Genomic DNA, 14,379 nt, shown 5'->3' with positions numbered 1-14,379 from the left:
GAAATTTGGCGCTCTCGCCCCTCCTCCTCTCTCTCTCTCTCTCTCTCTCTCTCTTCTCTCTCTCTCTCTCTCTCTCTCTCTCTCTCTCTCTCTCTCTCTCTCTTTCTCAATCATACACGCTCAGAGAGAGAGAGAAAGGAAGAGAGAGAGTGTGTGTGAGTATGGGGGGTGGGGAAGAGGAGGAAAAATTCCAGGAAGATGGGTGCCTAGGTGAGAACAGCTGAAGGACTGTCCTGAGAAAGAAGGTGGGGTTATACGCTGTCTCACAGCGGGGGGCATGGGGCATTTGTACCAGGGCAGTTGCCAGGAGGAAGTTTTCTGCCTAAGTGCACCCAGCATTGATGTGGAGAATAATTTCTTCATGACTGGAAGCAATTCAGAGCAACAGATCCCAGGTGAGCACTCATCTGCACATGACACAAAAAGCCCTGCCTTGAAAGGCAGTGGACTGAATGATCTTGAGGGTGGATTCTTTCCAATTGAAAAGAAAAGAAAAAATCTATCCATTTGTTGGTATTAATTTATAGAAGAGCACTGATGCTCGAAGGGCAAATTTCTCACCTAAGGGCCAAAAGTAAGTTGATGAGCACACACAGGCGCTCTTATGTGACCCAGCTGACAAGTCTCTTTAAGCTTTTTATTGGAGTTTTAAATGGACCGTGTCCTATGTTTCTCCTTTTTGCTTTGGTGATTAACAAGTGGCATCTGCACATGCATGGACGTTTTAAAAGGCTGGCCTCCATCCCATAAGCTGCTCTTTTCTTTCCAGCATATCCACAACTAAGTTGGTGGATACAATGGTGTGCTGAGGTATTGGGTTAGGGGCCAAGTGCAATGAATGAATTGTCAATAATATAAACATTACATTGTGATTTTTTTAGTATAATTTATTTGACAGTCACTGATGTCTATGCACATATTTGCCAGCCAATCAAACCCTATAAAATAATAAAATAAATAATAAGCTGCTTGAAAACTTAAGTACAGTTCGTACAATGCAAATATGTGATTAAGAGACAATAATTGTAAAATTGCAAGTTAACAGATAATTAGGGCTAATTTCTAGTCTTCTACCTTAATAAATTATAATCATCATAGATCTACTCAGATTCTGTTCAGTTCCCAAAATGTGGCATTTATCAGTAATATAACTAATAATGAAAAGTTTAAAACATAAGGTACAATACACAAAATATATACTGTCTTTAGAGATGTACTTCGAAGTTCAAATAGTTTTAAATTATAAAAACAAGATTTGTATGCCATGAATATTGGTTAGAGGGTTTGAAATATGTCCTTCCTGTTTCGGACTCAATCATGTAGAAAGTCACTTGACAAACACAGGATTCTTCTATTCAATTTTCTCACCTAGAAACAAGATAATTTACCAAGTTGAGAATCCATCCAGACTTTTTGTTTCTAAGTATCTAATTTGAAAGTCATGGAGAACATGAAAACACTTAGAATTAAGAATTTAATTCTGCAATTGAAAAGACTGCTGATTTCAATTTTTACAGGGGTTTTTGTTTGTTTTTGTTTTTTAAGACATGGTCCCATATAGGCCAGATTGGCCTCAAGCTCACGATGTATGTCGCTGGAAACAACCTTCAAATTCTGATTCCCCATCCCTACCTCCCACGTGCTGGATTTCAGGCCTGCGCTATGCTCCTGTTGGTGGTGGAACTCCAGCCTAAGTCTCAACCTGGGCGGCACTCTACCTGTTGAGCTGCATCCCCAGACCACTTTTTCTTAAAACTTCAAGATTTTCTCAACCCAAATCCTTTGCTACTGTAGCAAATATGGAGCAAATTTACATTTTTGAACTGTGTGTCTCTCTGTCCTAGTGGAAACACTAAGGACTCTAAAGCAGTGGGTTCTCAGCCTTCCTAATGCTGTGACCCTGTAATCCAGTTCCTCGTGTTGTGGTGACCCCCAACCATAAAATTATTGCCATTGCTACTTCATAACTGTAATTTTGCTACTGTTATGAATCACAATGTAAGTATTTTTAGAGATAGGGGTTTGCCAAAGGGTCTCGACCCACAGGTTGAGAACTACTGCTTTTAAGGAAAGTACTTCCCGTTTACTTGCTTCCTCTTCCCTCCCATTTACTTGCCTACCTTTCCCCGCAAGGAGTATCAATAAACAGCATCAACGCCGAGAAGATCGTAGTGACACAGTGGAGCTTGACTAAGGGAGAAGGGCCTGGAGGGCCGGAAGGATCTTCATAGGAAAGTAGAGACTAAACAAGGTCGTGAATGTGTTGGAGGGGAAGAAACAGACGAAGTCAGAAAATGTATCCCTAATGAGTCAAAGCTATATGCATGCACACAGGCAGGCCATTGGAGTTCAAAGATGATTCAGGAAGCATCCTTCTCAGTATGCTTTGCCAGAGCCCACCTGGAAGAGAAGGGTGTATCCAAAAGAAGCAGTGGCCTGGCATGGCCTGCAGAGCCCAAACATAATGGAGAAAAAATCCATGGGTCTGGGAGAGAGAGACAATCAGAATGGTAAGTATGAGCCTTATATAAGCAAATCTGTGAATCAAACAAGTATGACTATGTTGTATGTCATCTGCTGATACACGCACTGTCCAAAAGGTACTTGCAAATATGGGGGCAGGGCAGGAATTAGACTGAATTAGTAGTTTGCGGCTAGAATTGAGATATCAGTGTTAACTGTTAGTTTCTAGTATTGAAACAGGCAGATAGAGGAATCACTGCAATTAGCTCCTGCCTTATCCACTGAGAGGGCCTGGAATATCAGTGAGCACAGCTAAAGCACCAAGCTTGACTTCTAAGTACTTTTCTCCTCTCTATGGAACCAGGGCTACTTGTGGAAATGGATGATGATTTTCAGGCTATGAAGGCAACAGTTTAAAAGATGAACCTGGAATACCTTCTTGTGCTTGAAATCCTAGAAATGAGCATGTTCAAATAATGGAAGAAATCTATATTAAATCATCCCAGGTGCTGAGGCAGGGGATCAGCATTTCACATAGTTCCATAGAAGAAGAAAGGTTTTCATTGCCCATATATAATTTTATGAGTGTTTCAATTCTAAAAAGTAAAACATTGAGTACTAATAAGGAAGGGGGAAATTCCCACAACAAATTACACTGGAAGTATGACCAAAGTTAACTTAAAAATCTTCAATGAAGCTAATTTAATACATATTTTCAGAATGTGTATCATGATCTACGCTATCTCAAATCACAAGAGTGACCAGATGCCCCCTGAGATGGAGCTCATGGTTGAGAGGCTTGCTCAGCATACATTGAGACTACAGTATCCACTCCCAGTGCTAGCAAGAAAAAAAAAAAGATACTTCAAATTTTACCTTTAGAAAGCTTAGTTTCAAGGTAGAAAGAAAGGAAAGGTGTGCTCCAGTGGAGACTATAAAGGTTGTAATGGAGCATTGTGTGAGCAATGGCTTGTGTTCAGTCCCCAGAACTACCAGAAAAGAAGAAAAGAAAGAAGGAAGGAAGGAAGGAAGGAAGGAAGGAAGGAAGGAAGGAAGGAAGGAAGGAAGGAAGGAAGGAAGGGTTGCTGTGAACAAAGATGAGGCACCTATGTCTATGGATAACTATAAGCAAATAATTAACAGGGCAGGTAACCCTTGAGCTTCAAGAACAAATAAAACTTTGACAAAGACAAGAAGTGAATAGCTATTGCAAGAAGCAGGAACCAAAAAGCCCCTAGAGCCCCAGGAGACCAAGAGCTGTGAGGGCTTTCTTATCTGCAGATCCTGGAGAACAGAGGTAAGATCCAGGAGTCAGGGGAGCCTCCAGCTTCCCCGGGATGGAAGACGCTGCTTATACAGCAGAGCATTCCTTATGCTTGCCTTCAGCTAAAAAAAAACTAAGTCTTCACATTAGGGGGAGTGGCATACACCGGTCATCCTAGCACTCGGGAGCAGAGGCAGGAGCATCAGAAGTCCAAGGCCAGCCTGCTTACATAAAAACGTATTTCTTAGTATCAAGAATCAGTTCTTTATTGTGAAAATATATAAGCCTAAATTTTTCAAATAAGATACAGTAATGACTGCAGGTCATTCAGGCATGTCAACTCACTCATCAGTGCCAGAGACAACACAAGCAGGCATCAGATTTCTGCAAGAGCCCTGTGAACTTAATCCTTGATTTATGAAATAGAGATTAACAGAATATTTGCCCTATTTTCATCACTGGATAACTAGGAAAAAACAGATGTGATAAGGTATGAAAAGGCCCTTTCCAGCTGCACAGAGAAGAGCAGGCAATCTCCGAAAGTGAGGGTGTAATGTGACCTGGGGAACAGACCTAGCGAACTCACGTGGGAAGCAGGGAGGAAACACTAAGGATATCTCAGCACAAAGACTGCTTTGTATCTAACAAAATTCTGGGAGGTTTTTTCCTAGGAAATCATTGTATTAACCAGTGATAGGACCATAGATAATATCAAGTCTATTCTGATCACTCCATCAGCAAGTAAAGGCAAGTTCAAGAGAGTTAAGTGACTTGGTAAATTAATACATTTAGGCAAAAAAAAAAAAAAAAAAATCCTTGCTTCAAAGATTAAAATATCAGTTGAGCATTTCTTATCTGAAATGCTTAACATCAGAAATGTTTTATATTTTATATATTTCAGATTTTGAAATATTTATGTAGATTAATTGAAATTTCCAAGTTTAAACACAAAATTTACTGTTATTTAAACCTAAAACACAGGTCATTTTTATACAATGTTCTGAATTTGTGCATGAAGTGAATTGACACGACATGGAATTTTCTATCCATAGTCTCACACTACGGGTATGATATTTTAGGGTTTAGTACATTTGACCTTTCAGTTTGTCTGATAGTTCACATCTTCATGATGTAATTGTGAATCAATTCGATTAAATAAATGAAAGGGGAAACTATACTGCCCTCTAGCATCCCTAGCTATTCTTCATCCTTTTTCTTAATTCTTTACAATAAACCAATAGCCCTTGTCCAGTTTACTTAGCATTATCTCACCACAATCTCTGGGTTTTATCTACAAATTGTCTTAAAATATGCCTATAGTGTGTGCAAAATGTGCATATACACAGAAAAAGATTGGATGAATTAATGGAAAAATAAGAGAGAATATGCTGTGTAGATAATATTAAGAACTCTGTGAACTTGTGAGTGTGTACACTTGCATTCATGTTCTTAAAGGTCTAGGGGAACATGTACCAAGTTGGATACAATGTTGTCCTACTATGGAGTTGGCTTGAGGATGGGGGTTTGAAGAGAAAGAATTACACCTTCTCCGAAAGGTGCCCCTCTGTAAAGGTTTATACATTATTTCCTCTGCTGTATGAAGACAGATGTTGCTCAGTGATAGAGCACTTGCGTAGTGTGCACAAGGCCTTGGGTTTAATCCCCAGTACCACAAAAGGGTCGGCATCTATGTCTCACTCTTATAATTAAAGAAATAAAATGTTACCAAGGTGGTAGAAAAGTTAAGAATCAGTCAGTATGTCTACACCTGCCCATACTTCTCTGAGGAGCAAACAGGAAACCCTCAGGCTGTGTAGCTTGTGTACTTTCTTATCACAGTTGACAAAAATAACATAGATTCATTTTATTAAAAAAAAAAAAAAAGTGCCTAAATGCATCCAACTCCTTTCATCCTGTGAGCCCTGAATGGCCGCAGTCTTTGATGGAGAATAGAGTAAGTTAAACAGTGGGTAAGATTAATTCTCCATGGAAGGCATGCTTTCTACATATGAGCTCTCCAGGATCAGGTCCCAAAGTTTGGTTAAAGTTGATCTTCTTGGAAATGTAATCATATCACAGTAGTTTAAATTTTTGTTTTTAAGATTAAAAAAAATACATATCATTGTCTATGCTCAGACATAGACAACTTTATGGAATGCAATGTCAAATTAGAATAACTCTACTTAAGGAAAGAAAAGAGTTTATTATGAGCTAATGATTGACAGTGGTCAAGAAAACAGATTCAAGTTTTCCTGGATGACCTGTTTTTTTGTTTTTGTTGTTGTTGTTGTTTCTCTCTAGAAAAGGTTACATGAACTTTTATATTCATGTAACAAGAGATCATAAATCAGGATATTCACCAAATACCTTTGTGGAAGCATCAGGTCATCAGCTGCAGCAAAGAATGGAAATTGTTTCTACAGGACTCAGAAACTCTCTGCTGTTATCACCTTTAAGGTTGGAGGAGGCTAGAGGTCTGCTAAGGTGTGAGACATGCTCCGGGAGTGTCACCTAACAATCACAAGGATGTTAGGTCACATACAGAGGTTTGAAAGCAAATGACTATTGAAGAACTGGGCTAGATCAAGGTAAACTGGGCTCTCCGCCTGCAACATTCCACTTCTCCACAGTCACGATGCTCCTACTCAGCCACGATCAGTCTGCAGCAACTTCATTCAACACAAGTAAAGCATCATGAGGGGGACTTCAGCTCCTCAATTCATCCTGTTGACCAAGCACCACACTGGGTGTACATAGAAGTCAAATGTTTAGTGTCCCAGGGAACTGGGAAGGCCCATCCTTAAGATCTGATGAAGATGAGGATGGATAAAGAGAAGGATCTTCAGGACAAGGAAATAGCTGTCATTAAGGTCATTAAGGAAGAAGTCTCTAGATTGTGTTAGTATTTATTCTGTTCTCAATTTTCCTCTTTCTGGGTCCTAAGCATCTGATGTTAACACTTACATGCAACACATACAGGGATGTGGTGCCTCAAGTTAAAATAATGCAAAGCACAGTGTAGCCTAAAGAAAAAAAACAATAACAGAGGAAGGAAGCAGGCATCTTCACCAGCCAGACACTCCTTCACATGTGTGCTTTCCAACTCTTCAAACTAACAATGTATCTGCCCGTTGTAACTATACCCATCTGTACTTTACAAAGGATTTGCTTGCTTAGATTTGTATTTGAAATAACTATCTTTAAATTCTAATTTTTGTCTTCTGGCCAACTGCACTTTTTGGCTCTAACCTTATATGGCATGACTAATTACATTTCTAAGAAAGATTGATCCTAACTCTCATTCATTGCTAATTATTTGATTTACCATGTTTCTTTAATGTTACACTGGATTCCAGCTGAGGAAAATAAATGGTTCATGACACTACAAACAGAGTTATCTGTGGACAGTAATGCAGTTATCTCTTCACATTCCTTCTGAACAACAAGACCCTATCCCATGTCACAAATACTTTTAGCAGTAAGAGTGAACACAGAAGTTCAGACGTGTAAGAAATGTGACTTGCACTAATTTTTGTGAGCACAGACAATTATTCTTCTTAATTCATAGACATATTCAGAAACAAGACTCCAATAAGTCTTTTTAAGTATTACCATCGACTTTACACTGGAGACTACATGAATGTGTTAGCAGTTTCCTAAGTCTAGCCAGCATATTTAACTGGGGAACACAGACCCAAGGTATAGTGTCTTGCTGCAAGCATCCCTTCTTTCTATAATTGATGCTTTCCAGAAGACTTCAACATTCACAGTAGCTTCTGCAATAAAAAATTGGTCATTGTCCCATAACTACTCCTAATTCTGTCTATATCAGTATTACCAATACTTATTTTTTAATTAAAATTTAGGCTCTGCCCACCATTAGATTTGGGGATTGTCCTATATGGACAAAAATGTCCTAGCATTCTTTGTCCACTGCTTTCCAAGCCCATTCACAATTCTCTCAAGCTTCCAGAGCTTGTCCTGATTCTTGGTTCTCCTCTAAACTCTTTCTTCCCATTTTGGACTCATAATTTTTAGGACACAAAAGGATGTCCTCCCCTTAAGTGTGAGTGTATGTGAGTGTGTGTGAGTGTGTGAGTGTGTGTGTGTGTGTGTGTGTGTGTGTGTGCATGCTGAGACAGAGTTTTGCTGTGTAGGTCAGGTTGGCCTCAAATTCACAGTCCTCCTGCCTCAGCCTCCTGTGTGCTGACTTGTGGGCTGCCATGCCAGTGACAGTTTACCTTCATTTTCCCTCAAAACATTTTCATACACTCTAACTTCCCTTTTATACATGCATATGCCACCTTCCTCACAGGCCACACTGCCTACTTCCTAGTTTCTGTGTTCACTAGTATTCAGCAGATGTCTATGAGCCAGACTAGACAGGCAGGGAAAATTAAAGGGAAAGAAATCTGGTTGAAGCCAGCTGAGAATCCAGAATTATAGCACAGTTGACAGTACTGACTTGAGGGTTGTTCAAACAGAGACAACATTCCCTTCTTAGAGAGGTATTTCTAGATAAAATTGCAGTGAATAATGTTGAAGGCCTGAGTGCCTGTGACCTTATTAATAAGTATGGCCTTATTCCTTCCCCAGATATTTCCTGGGAATCTCACCAACATGAAAATAAACTTTTGTTTGCAGTAAAAACATCTGGCCTTCCCCTGTCCTACTTGTGAGCTATGGTCTTACCTCACAGGCTGTAATCATATCTGATTCATATCAGGAACGACTCTATGATCTCATTTACAAAAAAAAAAAAAAAAAAAAAAAAAGGTTCCTTAGCAACCCTTTGAGATGTAACTTCAGAAAACAGTACTTCCAGCTACTGAACAGGCTCTTATCCAGGCTTCTCTCTCTGTCCGTTGGGAAGCCCACAACTGTGGTGATATATTGTATATCAAATAAAGCTTGCCTGAGGATCAGAAGACAGAGCCAGCCATTAGATTAGACATAGAGGTCAGGAAGTGATGGCACACACCTTTAATTCTAGCACTTGGGAGGCAGAGATCCATCTGGATCTCCGTGAGTTCAAAGTCATCTCCTCCCACTGTGTCTGAACTTTATCCTGCACATGGTGTGGAATGTGATGAGAATCAAAACAATGGCTCCAGACCCCTTCAGGCTGAGCCCCTGGATAAGTCCATAAAGTTCCTCTGGCCTGGGAAAGTGAAATCACTGTATGTTCTGGGGAGTTCTCTCTAGCACCTCCATGAGCATCATGGTGACCTAACTGAACATCGGATCTCTGCTCTCTGCCACTGCACTGGCAAGCCTTGGAATAAATGGCATTCTTATTCCATTGAAGTAGAACTGTTGTCTTAGGTCCACAGAGACTGTGAACAGGAGTTCTTTTCTTTGGTTTATCAAATCCTAGTACCTGGCACCCATAGACTCTTCTTGTTTCCTGTTCCCTTGCCCTTCCTCCCTCTTTCCCTACACATCTCCAAATCACAGTATCCCTATTCACATTAAAGTATAAACATGAAGAACTAAAATTAATAACTGATAGGCATTACTTGCTCTTTGCCCCCCCAACACACACACACACCATGATATCACTGATTTATTCACAAGTATTTTCATCTTCATTTAAATTAAGTACTTAGAAATCAAAACTTCCTTTTTAAATACTATTAGGAGCTTGAATCTACAAAAGAATCTTCTTGACTAGTGTCACATCCAGTCTTCTCCCAGATGTACACATCTCACATCCTCGTTGTGAAATAGTTTCTGAAATGGTGGCGTTTACTCTTACTGCTACTAAATGTGGTGGAGCAACAGAGCCCCGTTTAAAAGAGCTATTTTCTAGGGAATGTATCAGAGACCGTTCCTACAAAAGGTCTGCTGCACAGTATGGAGAAAAAAGCAAAGAACTAAGAATTGTTCAACCTAAACTCTCACACTATGTGAAGAGTTTTTGCAGCCTTTCAGTGGAACTGCCTTAGCTATTCTGTGCATCTCAAATCTTTGGAAAACTAAACATCAAACTAACCAGACCAGATCAAGAAGTGTTTTGAACATGATTGCTGGGACTATGACCTAACTTAGCCAAGTGTATCCATATAACAACATCAAACAAGAATCCAGTCTTCTCTAGACTGGAAAGTTACCTTTTGGTGGGGTCAGAAAGCTCACTTCAGAAAAGTACGGTGCTCTCTTTTCTTTTCTTTTATGCCTGAATGGAATTAGTCACTGTATCATAGAAAACAAAACATACTTCTTCCTAGCTTCACTTCTTCTTTTAATTTTTTTATTTTTTTAAATTAAAATATAATTACATCATTTTCCTGCTTCCTCTTCCTTCCTCCAATCAATCCCATGTCTGCCTCCACCCTCTTAAATTCATGTCTTTTTCTTTCATTGGTATTGTTACAAAATATATGTATACATAAATCTATAAATATAACCTACTGAGTCAATTTAATGTTGCTTGTATGTACATGGTCTCAGGACTGGCCACCTGATATAGGGTAACTATCCAATAATTGAGGTTATCCCTGAGAAAGGATAACAAAAATCTTCTGATCTCAGCCTTCCTTTGTTGCTTGTTCTTTATTACCCCTTCTAAGTTAACATGTCTATGGATGTGTGCTTGTTCAGGTATAATCTAGGCAGCCATACTGTGGAGGTATTATGTGTGTTGTTTTCTGTCATTTCTAGAGGACACAATCTCACCACAGCTTTCCTGGTTTCTGACTCTTCAACTCTTTCCACCCCCTCTTCTGTAATGTTCTCCTCACCTTTGGCACAGGGGTTGTGCCGTAGATGCATCCTTAGGCACAGGGGTTGTGCTGTTGATGTATCCTTATATTGGAGAAATTATTTTGGCCACTCCACGTAGTTAAAAGGATATTTATTTAATGGCATAACACAAATTAAGTAATGGGTAGGTCGCAGGGTCTGGGGAAGGTGTAACGCAGTCCAGCGGTGTTCTCCGGAGCTCTGCACAGTCAACCTCCACCGTTCAGCGTCCTGGCACTGAGAGAGCGCACAGAGAGAGCGCTTGCCCATCCAGCTCTCGGTCGCCCCCCCCCCCCCCGCGCCTCCCCTGGCCCCGCCTCGTAGGCGTGACAGTTGCCAGAGTCTCAATGGGGGTTGGAATTTCCAGATCCAAGCTGGAATGGCTACCCACTACACCTTAGGCACAGGGTTGTGCTGTAGATGCATCCTTAGGCACAGGGTTGTGCTGTAGATGCATCCTTAGGCACAGGGTCGTGCTGTAGATGCATCCTTAGGCACAGGGTCGTGCTGTAGATGCATCCTTAGGCACAGGGTTGTGCTGTAGATGCATCCTTAGGCACAGGGATGTGCTGTAGATGTATCCTTAGGCACAGGGTTGTGCTATAGATGCATCCTTAGGCACAGGATTGTGCTGTAGATGTATCCTTAGGCACAGGGATTTGCTGTAGATGTATCCTTAGGCACAGGGTTGTGCTATAGATGCATCCTTAGGCACAGGGATGTGCTGTAGATGTATCCTTAGGCACAGGTGTGCTGTAGATGTATCCTTAGGCACAGGGTGTGCTGTAGATGTATCCTTAGGCACAGGGTTGTGCTGTAGATGTATCCTTAGGCACAGGGTTGTGATGTAGATGTATCCTTAGGCACAGGGATGTGCTGTAGATGTATCCTTAGGCACAGGGTTGTGCTGTAGATGTATCCTTAGGCACAGGGTTGTGCTGTAGATGTATCCTTAGGCACAGGGTTGTGCTGTAGATGTATTCTTAGGCACAGGGGTTGTGCTGTAAATGTATCCTTTGGGACTGGACAGTCCACAATCAGTTGTTTTCTACATTTTAACCACTTACAGTTTTCTAAAATAATCTTTGTCTATTGCATAAAGAAGTTTCTTTGATGAGGAGTAAGAACTACACTAAACTGTGAGTTCTAGAATAAGTATTAGAATGCAATTAGCAATTATGCTGCTTTTATAGAATGGTGGTAAAGGGTTCCCACTTTTAAGATCCATGACTTCACAAGCCGCAGGAAGTTATGTAGGGTTCCAGTATCAGGCATGATTTCTCTTCTGTTTAACAGGCCTTAAGTCCAATTTGATATGTGTTGAGTATCACCTAGATTTGAATGCTGCTATTGCACCCTTAGGGTTATCTTGCCATGCTGGTTGTGGTTGGGGATCATAGGCATTACCGTTGGGTGGGACAGTTGGTGGCTTTCCTCCTTTGGAAGTGTGCATGGCACCTTCTGGTGTTGTGAAAGCTGGTCCTCAGGCAGGAGGTTTTCACGTCAACTGAAATCTCTAAATTCTGTGTCCAAAGTATGTGATATATTCAACAATAGGGACTCACTTTCAACCTCTTGGAGAAAACCAAGGCAACCGCAACAATGTACATTGCTTTGGGAGTCTCCTGGATCCACTGATGGAAAAGAGAGAGGGTTCTCACAGCTGGTCCTGGGGTTTTCATTATACAAACCAAGGCTCTCATGGGAGGCATTGTCAGCCCAGGTGACATAACTTCCTTTAAGTTATAAATGTGTATATGCATACACTTAGACACGTTATATGTGATTTTAAGTAAACAAACAATTAATATAAATCCTCACAGCTTTTTCAAATATCCTTCACCCTGCCTCCTTCTGTATTGACCTCTCACCCCACTCCCCAGTTGAATCCTCCCAATTTTTCCCATTTTCCCTGTCATATCATTTGCATCCTGCTGATCCCCTCTCTAGCTCCCTACCAGCACCAACACCATGGTATGTTTGTACTTTCCAGGTTTCTGCAATTACTCCAGGCTATACGCTCCTATATGAAGAGTTAGAGCTAGGAAGATGAGAAAAAATATACAGTATTTGTCTTTCTGGGTCTGGATTATCTCCTAGCTCTAATTCTTGTTCTGACTCTTTTGCTCAGCACACTTTAGGAGAAAGAATTATTTTTGTGCATATGAAAAAAAAAAAACAAGATTTGGTACCTGTGATTTTACATCTCAGTATGATCCATTCTTGTAGGAAAATCTTAATATATACAGGTACATTTGGATACAATATTATTTATATAGACAAAAACAATGAAAATCAGAGTAACTATTATAAGGGAAGGTAATGGTTTGAATGCAAAGGACACTTACAATGCAAAACTGGGGTTTTCCTTAAAACTAAAACCTAAGAACTGGAGGGAAGTGTCCCCTTGTGTTTATCAGAGGAGAACAGTCCCTCAGATAAAATAAATCATGTGAAGATAAGATGGATTTACTGATGTCCAGGGGGTTCCACATACCATCTCCAGAAAGGCCTGCTCTGGTGGGCATATATTTCTTCAAGTCTGGTGCCTTTGACTGTCTTATAGAAACTTAGAGTAGAATTCTTCATTCAAGCTATCCCAAACGTGGTTATTCTCTTTCTCAAAGTGAAAATTACACTTAACATTGAGGTCTAGGAACTAAATTAGATGGGATTGTTTTCCATGCTAAAAGAAATCCAAATACTCAGGGAAAAAAATTACAATTCTTAAGTTTAGCAAGAAGCAGGAAAAAGTGGGTGCTGTGTTCCAAAGTCCCAGTGTCCATTACCTAGACTTCTTCTCTCATCTAAGAGTTGAATGAGCTGACATAATGACATACAATTCACTCTGTTTCAGTGTTTCATTGTCCATCATTTGTAAATTTGGGGTAAGAGAAAATATAAAGTAGGAAGTGATACAAGTTTGATACTGTGCATGATTCACTGGATTAAGTGCTTATTTCCTTTGACATAATGCTGTCAAAGGATTAAAATCACATTAAAAAATGTGATTATGTGTCAAATGGTAATTTCCAAATTTTTGTTTTTAAACTAACTTGAGCATTTGCTATCTATCTGAGCCCTTAATTCACCACAAAAAAAACTGAGTCGGTAAGTCCTGTGTTTATCGAGGAACAAGATTTCCTCAAGGCCAGAACCGTTATGCTTCATAAACTCTTCCTACTGCAACTGCACCTGCCCACCGTTGAAAAGGAAATGTGGACTAAAACATTAACATCTAAGTGAGCTGAGATAATGAACTCAACGAACTCTGGGAAGCCACTATTTTACAGAATAATACCAAGACAGTGTTGCTAGCTCAGACAGTTTTAATCTAAAATATCACTATCAAAATAATACTAATTATGTTATCAAAATACTAAGTATTCAGTCAAAAACTGAGTTGTCCAAAACCTTTCATCAGAAATATCTAAAACTGAAAGATGGGAACCATCTCCAAGTTGTTTCTTACTGGTTAATCCACAGAAACTTAATTATAAAGCAAACTTTTGCCAACATTATGCCAAAGTTTTCAGTCCTTAGATTATAAAATCATTTCTACTTTGTTCTTTGTGATTTTATGATTCTAGAATTTGAATTTTTTAAAAAGACTCCAAAAATTTTTAAGACAAACTAGGAGACAAAATTAATTCATCATATACAGAGCTGAGGGTATATGTATATAATTTCAGTGCTGATAAACATTTGTGTTTTTTTGTCATCAGAGGGATTTTTAAGATATTGACTATATAGTTAATTATGCAGATATTGAATATATTCACATATAGTCCAATAATACAATGAATACCTATGTCTTAACTAAGGTTGGAAAAAATACCAGAAACATGACAATATGTAGGGGTGATTGTCTATGTTTTACCCTGAAGCACCGCCCCTAGGGAGGCAAC

General features: G+C 39.7%; 1 long non-coding RNA gene across 1 annotated transcript; it reads left to right on the top strand.

Annotated features, from left to right (window-relative positions):
- Window positions 1-113: 113 nt before the first annotated feature.
- On the top strand, window positions 114-7,865 carry LOC119088229. Its single transcript, XR_005091856.1, has 3 exons — window positions 114-395; window positions 1,546-2,510; window positions 6,029-7,865. It is a non-coding gene; the product is annotated as an uncharacterized LOC119088229 (long non-coding RNA).
- Window positions 7,866-14,379: the final 6,514 nt, after the last annotated feature.

Source organism: Peromyscus leucopus, chromosome 6 (genome assembly GCF_004664715.2).
Source record: "Peromyscus leucopus breed LL Stock chromosome 6, UCI_PerLeu_2.1, whole genome shotgun sequence".
NCBI classification, from domain to species: Eukaryota; Metazoa; Chordata; class Mammalia; order Rodentia; family Cricetidae; genus Peromyscus; species Peromyscus leucopus.
This window is presented reverse-complemented; position numbering and strand designations above follow the sequence as displayed.